This window comes from Lonchura striata, chromosome 1A (assembly GCF_050655825.1).
Source record: "Lonchura striata isolate lonStrDom1 chromosome 1A, ASM5065582v1, whole genome shotgun sequence".
In the NCBI taxonomy this organism is placed as follows: domain Eukaryota; kingdom Metazoa; phylum Chordata; class Aves; order Passeriformes; family Estrildidae; genus Lonchura; species Lonchura striata.
The window spans coordinates 65,706,070-65,713,538 of NC_140741.1; the positions used below are offsets into that span (position 1 = coordinate 65,706,070).

Genomic DNA, 7,469 nt, shown 5'->3' on the forward strand with positions numbered 1-7,469 from the left:
CCAGGGGCAAGGGGGCTCTCACAGGTCTGCTTTCTCAAGGCCTGTGTGCCATCAAGGGTACACTGCTGTCAGTATGGGAAAGCCAAATTACAGATGTGACAAATGGGAAAAGTCAAGTTCTTGTCCAAAGAGATCTGGGGAGGAGGGAGGCTGCACCTCTTGCACTGTCAGCACAGGGCATTCACTGGCAGAAGATGGAGGAGTCAATCACAGCTCTCAAAAACAGCTCCTTATCTGCATTTGCTGCATCTGCTACCTCAGGGTCCTGCCCAGTGACTGCAGCAGTTCAGTGCTAATGTAGGAATGATGAAGTGCAGACAAGGCTGGATAAGCAGAAGTGTTTTGGATGGTGGCAGCACACTCAGCTTATGCCTACAAGCAGGTTTGATGGCAGGATACTGTGATGGAATGTTAATCAGCATATTTGTTTCTGTAATATTTGCAAAAGCATCCAACAGGTTTTGTCTTTATTGACCTGCCATTTCCAGCACCCAAAGCAAATTGAGAATGGTTATATTAATAAAAACTGAGCTCAGTACAATATGATGCATTCACTGAATTTCTACATCGCAATTAACTGATATCTTTTGGTAATAGACCTTATATATTTTAATGTCCTTGGCTACTATCCATCATTGGCCTATATATTTCTTTTATATGAGACTATTTGAATTTGCCAGTTAGACATTTTTTCTGTATTTGCACAGGCTATGTCAATTTCTAAAATAATAAGAGCAGTGTTCCCCATGGTGTGATGCTTGTCTCTCTCAGTGACAAAAAATTAGAAATATGTTTGCACTTACATATTTCAGCAACTCAGAATAAAGTAAAAACTCCCAATGGTAATTTGAGTAACAATGACTAGGTGGCTGATTGATACATAAATTAATTATGTGAGCCTAGCTGTGGTATGTCAATTAACAGCTCATCATTTAAACTTTTAAAATGTAAATCTTCTTACTTTCTCAATTCAGTTAAATAAGGGATGTAGAGATGAAATTCTGCATGAATGGTCATGAATAATAGCAAAAACTTCATTCCAATTAAAAAGTCAGTAACCAAATGAATCTGATAGATACCAATCAAGCAGTGGTAGCTCTCTTCTCTCAATTTTGCTCCTTAGAGGTCTTCAGGCACGTTAAATTTACATTAAATCCATGCAAGTCATAAAGAATTGGGTGGAATAAATTAAGAAAAACCAATAAAAAGTTAATCAAATATTACATTCTGAAGGCTAAACAAAACTGCAGTTGTGCACCTGTGTGCCTCTAACAGTGTGTCTACAAGGAGCTGCTATTGCAAAACACAGTAAGAATTATGCATTAGAACATGATTATTATTCTGTGTTATCTTCCCAGCTTCCATTGAAGCTCAGAGCTGTAGGAGAAACACAGAAGAGGGAAGAGCATCTGAGCCCTACTTATGATTTTGGTCACTGCTGCTAAAGCTCCTCTGGAAGCAGAGTGGAGTGGCCACAGTGAGGGACCAGATGGAAGGGACAGTAGCCATCAGAAAGACCAAAAAAAAAAAAAAAGAAGAAAAAAAAAAAAGGAGCATATTCTGGCATCCTCTGTCTGCAATGCTGATGGCCTACACACTAAACAATTGTCATGCACAGGTACACTTGGCTGAATTGGAGGGACTCAAAAAGTCCAAGGCTGATTTAAACCAAAGTAAGTTCAATGTTTTAATTTTTTTTTTTTTTTACTCTGGTTTCTTTCAAAACTTTGCTTTCTTTTGAAAATAGATGTGATCTTCTTTAGGATACCAATTTAGATTTAGAGTTTTATGACCTCTCAGAATTCTATGAAGTTGTGTAAAAAATTATATCAAGCTAAACTTTTCTCCCCAAAATGAGTAACTATACTACAAAATCTGTTGGTTTTTGTTTAGGTTTTTTTTTTTTTTTTTCAGACAATTAGCACCATAACAGGGTGCAGGGAAAAATAAAGATAATTATTTGAATTATTTTAAAGTTCTCTCTGTGTCTGAAGCTTCTTGAAAGTCAGGTACTAGCAGACAAATGAAGTATGTCTTCTCCAACACCTGTGCATCTTCCTGCCAGAGTGCTTGATAAAGTACCAATAAAGTTAATTGCCTTTGCATAGCACTGATACAAAGAACAAAAAAATATGTGTTCAAGTATGGCTCCCATTTTGAAGTGAGTTCCTTATGCATTCTTCTTCATTCTGTATGCTGTATAATCAGGAGCTGCATCTTAGAATTCACAGCAACTCCCCTCTCTGTGCTCAACATTTATGAGATTTATTACTATTTTTATAGATATGGTAAGTAAGTATAAACTGGGAAAGTGTCATAAAGTATAAAACTCATCAACAGATGCTGATTAAGGAGAATTGTTATATAAGCTATATATATTTTTTTCCTTTAAGGTTTAGCTTTGCTGGTTTATTAGAAAAGGGCTCATATGAGAAAGGCATGGCAAGGGAAATGGTGGCAGAAGGCACTGTGTGGACACCAATGGAAACATATACTTTGAAAAACCTTTACATCCTACCATTGTTCCCTAGAAAATAATAAAAGATGAGTATTTTAAAAAGTTATTTAATTTGACATACTATACTATAGCCAAAATCAGTCACCAAGCTCACTGAAAGCAATCTTCAATCTATTTATAGTATGATAGAATGTCTTGGATTGAAAAGGACCTTAAAGATCTTGTTCCAACCCCCCTGCAGTTTTCTCAAAGCCCTGTCCAATTGGACTTGAACAGTTCCAGGGTCATCCACAACTCCTTTGGGCAACCTGTTCCAAGATTTCAGCAGCCAAGAAACTAAACTTCATTTAGTTACTTCAACTTTATACAACTCCTTGCTTAGTCATCCCACATATTAGGAACGGAAGGATGCAGCAGACCCTCACACCATGTAGAGAATGATGGATAAATTCAGAAGGTAGAGTGGGAAAGACTTTTGAAAGTATCAGGCTTTTTGGCCAGGGCCAAAGAGAGTTTGTTGAATGAATGCTATTAGCCCATAGATAGATTTTTCAGTTGCATTTATCCCCATGTTTTCCTATGGCAAATATCAGCTTTCAAAGATGAGCAGTTCAAGGAGGAGATGCTGGATTCCCAGTCCTGAAACTGATTCATTTGCAGTGCTGAATGCCTTCACCTGCCAAATATGGGGACTGTGACCCAAAAGGAGGAGTAGGGTTCAGGGTAGGAAAAGTCACGCAGTGAATTCCTGTTCCCCGAGCTTTGCTGAGCTGAGCTGCCACAGAACACGGCTGCCTTTGCAGTCAACTGAAAAAGAGCTAATTCCTGTGTCCCCAGAAAGAGCCTGTGTTTCTGCAGCTGAGCTGTAAGTTATGGCTGCCACAGGCAGTGGGTTTGCTGCATTAGGAGCGACACACTCAGCTATAAAAGTAACCTAATTGCTGTTTGACAGAAGCGTTAAATACACAGTGAGTTCCTTTCCTGCAGAAGCGAATAATTGCTATGTGCAATTTTACACTTCGAAGGTCAGATTTTGCTGTGTTAAAATCATACAGTTCAAAAGCAATTGGCTTTCTTCTAGCACAGAGCAATTTGGTGCTGGTGTGGGATAACATAACCAGCAGCAATTCACTGCGGCACTGACTCAACTGCAGTATTCCTCAGGTGCTGGTTGGTCAGTGCAAATCCATAGCTCAGGGCTTGATCCAAAGCCATGTTGCTGTCACTGTTTCCAACGGGCTCTAACTAAAAAAGAAACCCATTGTGAAAAACCAGAGAGCTGAGTGTATGTCCTACACAATTCAGCTGACTATTCCTATGCTCAGCAGCTGATAGTTTAGGGCTGCAGTATTGATTTGTGTTACTGTACTTTATAGCTAGTATGTTACAAGATTAATTTTGTGCTACTCAGCATCTGCTTTCTCCTTGGGAAGTTTTGTAAAGATTTTTGCTGACTATAAAGAATTGACTTTTACTTTTTTTTTTCCAAACCAGCTGAACACATTCTTTATACTCTGCCTTTCCAAAGCATAGCATGACAGATAGAGTTAAGATGATTATACTATATACTTACACATGCTTCTGTGCTCACAGGTGAATAACTGAAGTCTTATTAGTACAGCTCAGCATCCTTGTTCAGTCTTCTCTCACTTCCAGCCAACATTACTGTGGTAGATTATTATTCTGCTAGGATAGGCTATGTTTTGGCTCCTGTCCAAAATAGGATATAAATCTATACACTTTTATGGATTAGTATTTTCTTCTTGCATTTACTTATACTTTTAAATGGGAAATAACAGGAATTGGTTATAGGTAAAAGGGTATATATTTAGTTCAAAAAATAAATATATAAGTAGCTCAAAAATAAAAAAAAATAGGTATTATCATGAATAAAATTTCAGATTTCAGTTGTAATTTGTTGATTTAGGTGTTTATAAATATCAGTGAAGTGATATCTAATACTGACATCTAATGCCTTTTCACCAAATCAATATAGGCAAGATTTTGAGCACCTATGATCTGGCTGTGCCTCCCTTTGGGAGTCATTTAGGGCCAGGCAGTGTGTGATGGATGGCAGGCAATGAAATGGGTCTTTACACAGCTTAGCACCAGCCCCTGCAATGTGCAGGGCCAATTTCAGGGAAGAATGGGAGAAATAAGTTGCATCATTTCAAGCCCTGACATAAATCCTTTTCCTTTGCTTCAAAGGAAAGGAGCTCTAACCCCATTTGTTTCTGGCCTGAGCAGTTTTGTGCTGGCTTTGAGTGAGTCTGTGCTTCATTGCACATTGCTTTGTATGCTTTTGTGCCTGCACTATGCAGCAAGACATAAACCTCATCCCCCAGCTTTGTTGCTGAATTAAAAGCAATAGAGATGTGAAAATACATACTCAGTCAAAGTGAGAAGAGGAAATGAAAGCATGGATGCTTCTTAAAGGTTAACCCAGGCTGTGTCTCAGAGGCAGGGGCAATGACACATGCTTTTTAATGAAGTCTGAATGTATTGCTCATGAAGGTTCTTATAGAGGTATTTCATCTACCTTGCTCCAGATTTGTTTTTATTGGGCTTTATGGAAGCAAAAGCCCTGTTTTATTCTTCGGGGAGTGCCACATGGTGGTAGGGCTGAGAGAAAGGCAGAATTACGGTGCCAAAGATTTCAAAGCCTAAATCAGATCATCTCTGAACATGAACACTCACACCTGAGCTTTCTGTAGTAGAAGCATGCAGACTTAAGCCCAGTGAAGCTCTGTCCCTTTTAGCTGGGATCACGCCCAAAGGCTAGAATAGAAGAACAAGTTTTTTGGTGTTTTCTGTGGAAATCTGGAAGCATGCACTTTTAGTCCAAAGAAAACAGAATAACTACTCTCCTCCATAAAAAATCCATGTTCTTCTAATAGCATAAGCTGTACACCATGACACAGAGAACAATTCAATAAAGTTAGCAGTGTGTGAACAAAATTGTCAGGGTCCTTATCTGCAATAACCAAAACGTACATATAAGTAATCCTTCAGCCCTGGACACTGTAAATAAAAAAAGGTCAAGAAGCCTTGGCAAAGGATCTATGGCAATGTACTATTATCTGGGTAAAGGCTGCTGTAAATCACTTTGTATGGCACATGCTCACAAGCAGAAATGGTTTAAAATCAGTAAGAATAAACCTGGGAAAACTGACTGCAAACAGCCAGCAGATGGTGGTAAATCTTGGGAGATGAGTACAATATGTTTATTGCTGCACCATAAATGAATGTGGTTCTGCAGATGTAAATAGACCATAAATCTGATTTTGCCCTCAGTTAACAAGGCCTTTAGTGCTTACCAGAGATAGAGCAACTACAGCTGTGGATTTCTGCCTCAGAGATAATCTCTATCCATGTTGCCATCCCTAACAACTCTACAACAGAAAGAAAAACACTTTAGTTCTCCTAGAGCATTTTTCCAAATTTTGTTCTGTGTTATCTTCTTGTAGCACCTTAACTTTCCAAGTAATAAAGGCAAACAGATTGACTCGACTTCACATTAGGTGTCAAAATCTCAGTCTGAGGACGTCTCCATGGGTTCCAGGACGTGACCTTGTAGAGGGCAATTCACCTGACAAGTGTAACTGAATGGACCCTTTTGTGCTCAGCACTGAATACAGGTCAGACTTGAGTCCAGGCAAGACTTCTAAATTCAGGTTTCTGTAACACAGGTGTTCACATCTGAACAAGCTGTTTCAGGTCCAGTGCTAGTCCTCAGAAGTGAGTTTTGTGCACCCAGTTGAACCACAAGGCAGGTCCCCTGGGTTCAGTTCACCCCAAAAGAGACATGTCTTGATAAGACACATAAAATGGGATTTTCTGAGATGTTCTACTGGAAGAAATGGGATTTATGGGAAACATATGTGCTTCAGGAGGGGCAGTAAGAAATGATGTGGAATAACCTCAGGCAACTCAAACAGGTCCTAAAGTTTAGACAACTGAATGATACTCTTCTGTGCAGACCATTTCATATGAACATAAACTGAATCCAATCTCCAGCTGCTTGTGTTAGGACAAATCAATCCCACCTGTTATATTATCTTCTGTCTGTGAGATCTACAGGCTTTATATATTGGAAAAAAATGAGGTTTATCTGTGGTGTTAGCCCTTATTTCTGTATCTTTTCTATTCTTAAGATTGTTGAAGACTTTCTGCTGTCACCAAAAGGGCCTGGATTGAATTTTGTCATGTAAGAGGCCAGGGTTGCTGCATTCTTCTTTGTCATTTATCACCAACAGATTGATATGCACCACTCAGAAATTCAAACTTTTATAAACTTATCTAAAAGGCTTACAATTAGCACAGGCTCTGTTAGAAATCATCCAAAATCAAAATGATCTTCCATAATCCATGCTGTGTGTCTCCTTTTTTGTTGTATTTATCATTCATTCTGTGTAATGATAAATCTCCTGAAAATATGTAAGGAAAAAATATGCAGTATGTAGAAGAAGAGAAGTTCAAATATAAAATAACAGGATCCTTAAACCAACATGAAAGAAGATTCACTATCAGAAGAAGAGAAGGCTAAATGCATGGTGACAGAGCACTTTTTACTGGAGTTTTTTTGAAAGCATATTTGTTTGATAGTTCCCAGACCCTTTCAGGGCCAGACCCTGAGTATGTTCATCATCACAAGTGTCTACTACCAACTATAGTGTGTTTCCTTCTTCCACTCAAGTTTCCAGCACTGAGATGCAGCAGGAAACATTTGAGGAAATGAAGATGAAGGAGATTAAGAAACCCAGAGCAGAAAAAAACTACAAGGAAGCCAATGGAACAACCTCTGCAGGTTTCAGCATTTTGGACAAGACTTGATTGTGCTACTTAATTTCTATCATAATATATTTAAAACAGTAGATATCAGTACTCAATGTGAATTTCAATCTCATAAATAAATAAATAAATTTGGAGAACAGGTTGCTAGAGAACAGAACTCCTAGCAAGTATTAATGCTCCTTTCTGAAAGATAAATCTCAATTACATCCCTAATTAC

General features: G+C 38.5%; 1 long non-coding RNA gene across 1 annotated transcript in view; it reads right to left on the reverse strand.

Moving 5' to 3' along the window:
* Positions 1–1,882: 1,882 nt before the first annotated feature.
* Positions 1,883–7,469, reverse strand: part of LOC146763511 (uncharacterized) — a 49,649-nt gene continuing 44,062 nt past the window's right edge. The window contains exon 2 of the long non-coding RNA XR_014951814.1: positions 1,883–6,885. This is a non-coding gene — a long non-coding RNA (uncharacterized LOC146763511). The remainder of the gene's footprint in view (positions 6,886–7,469) is intronic.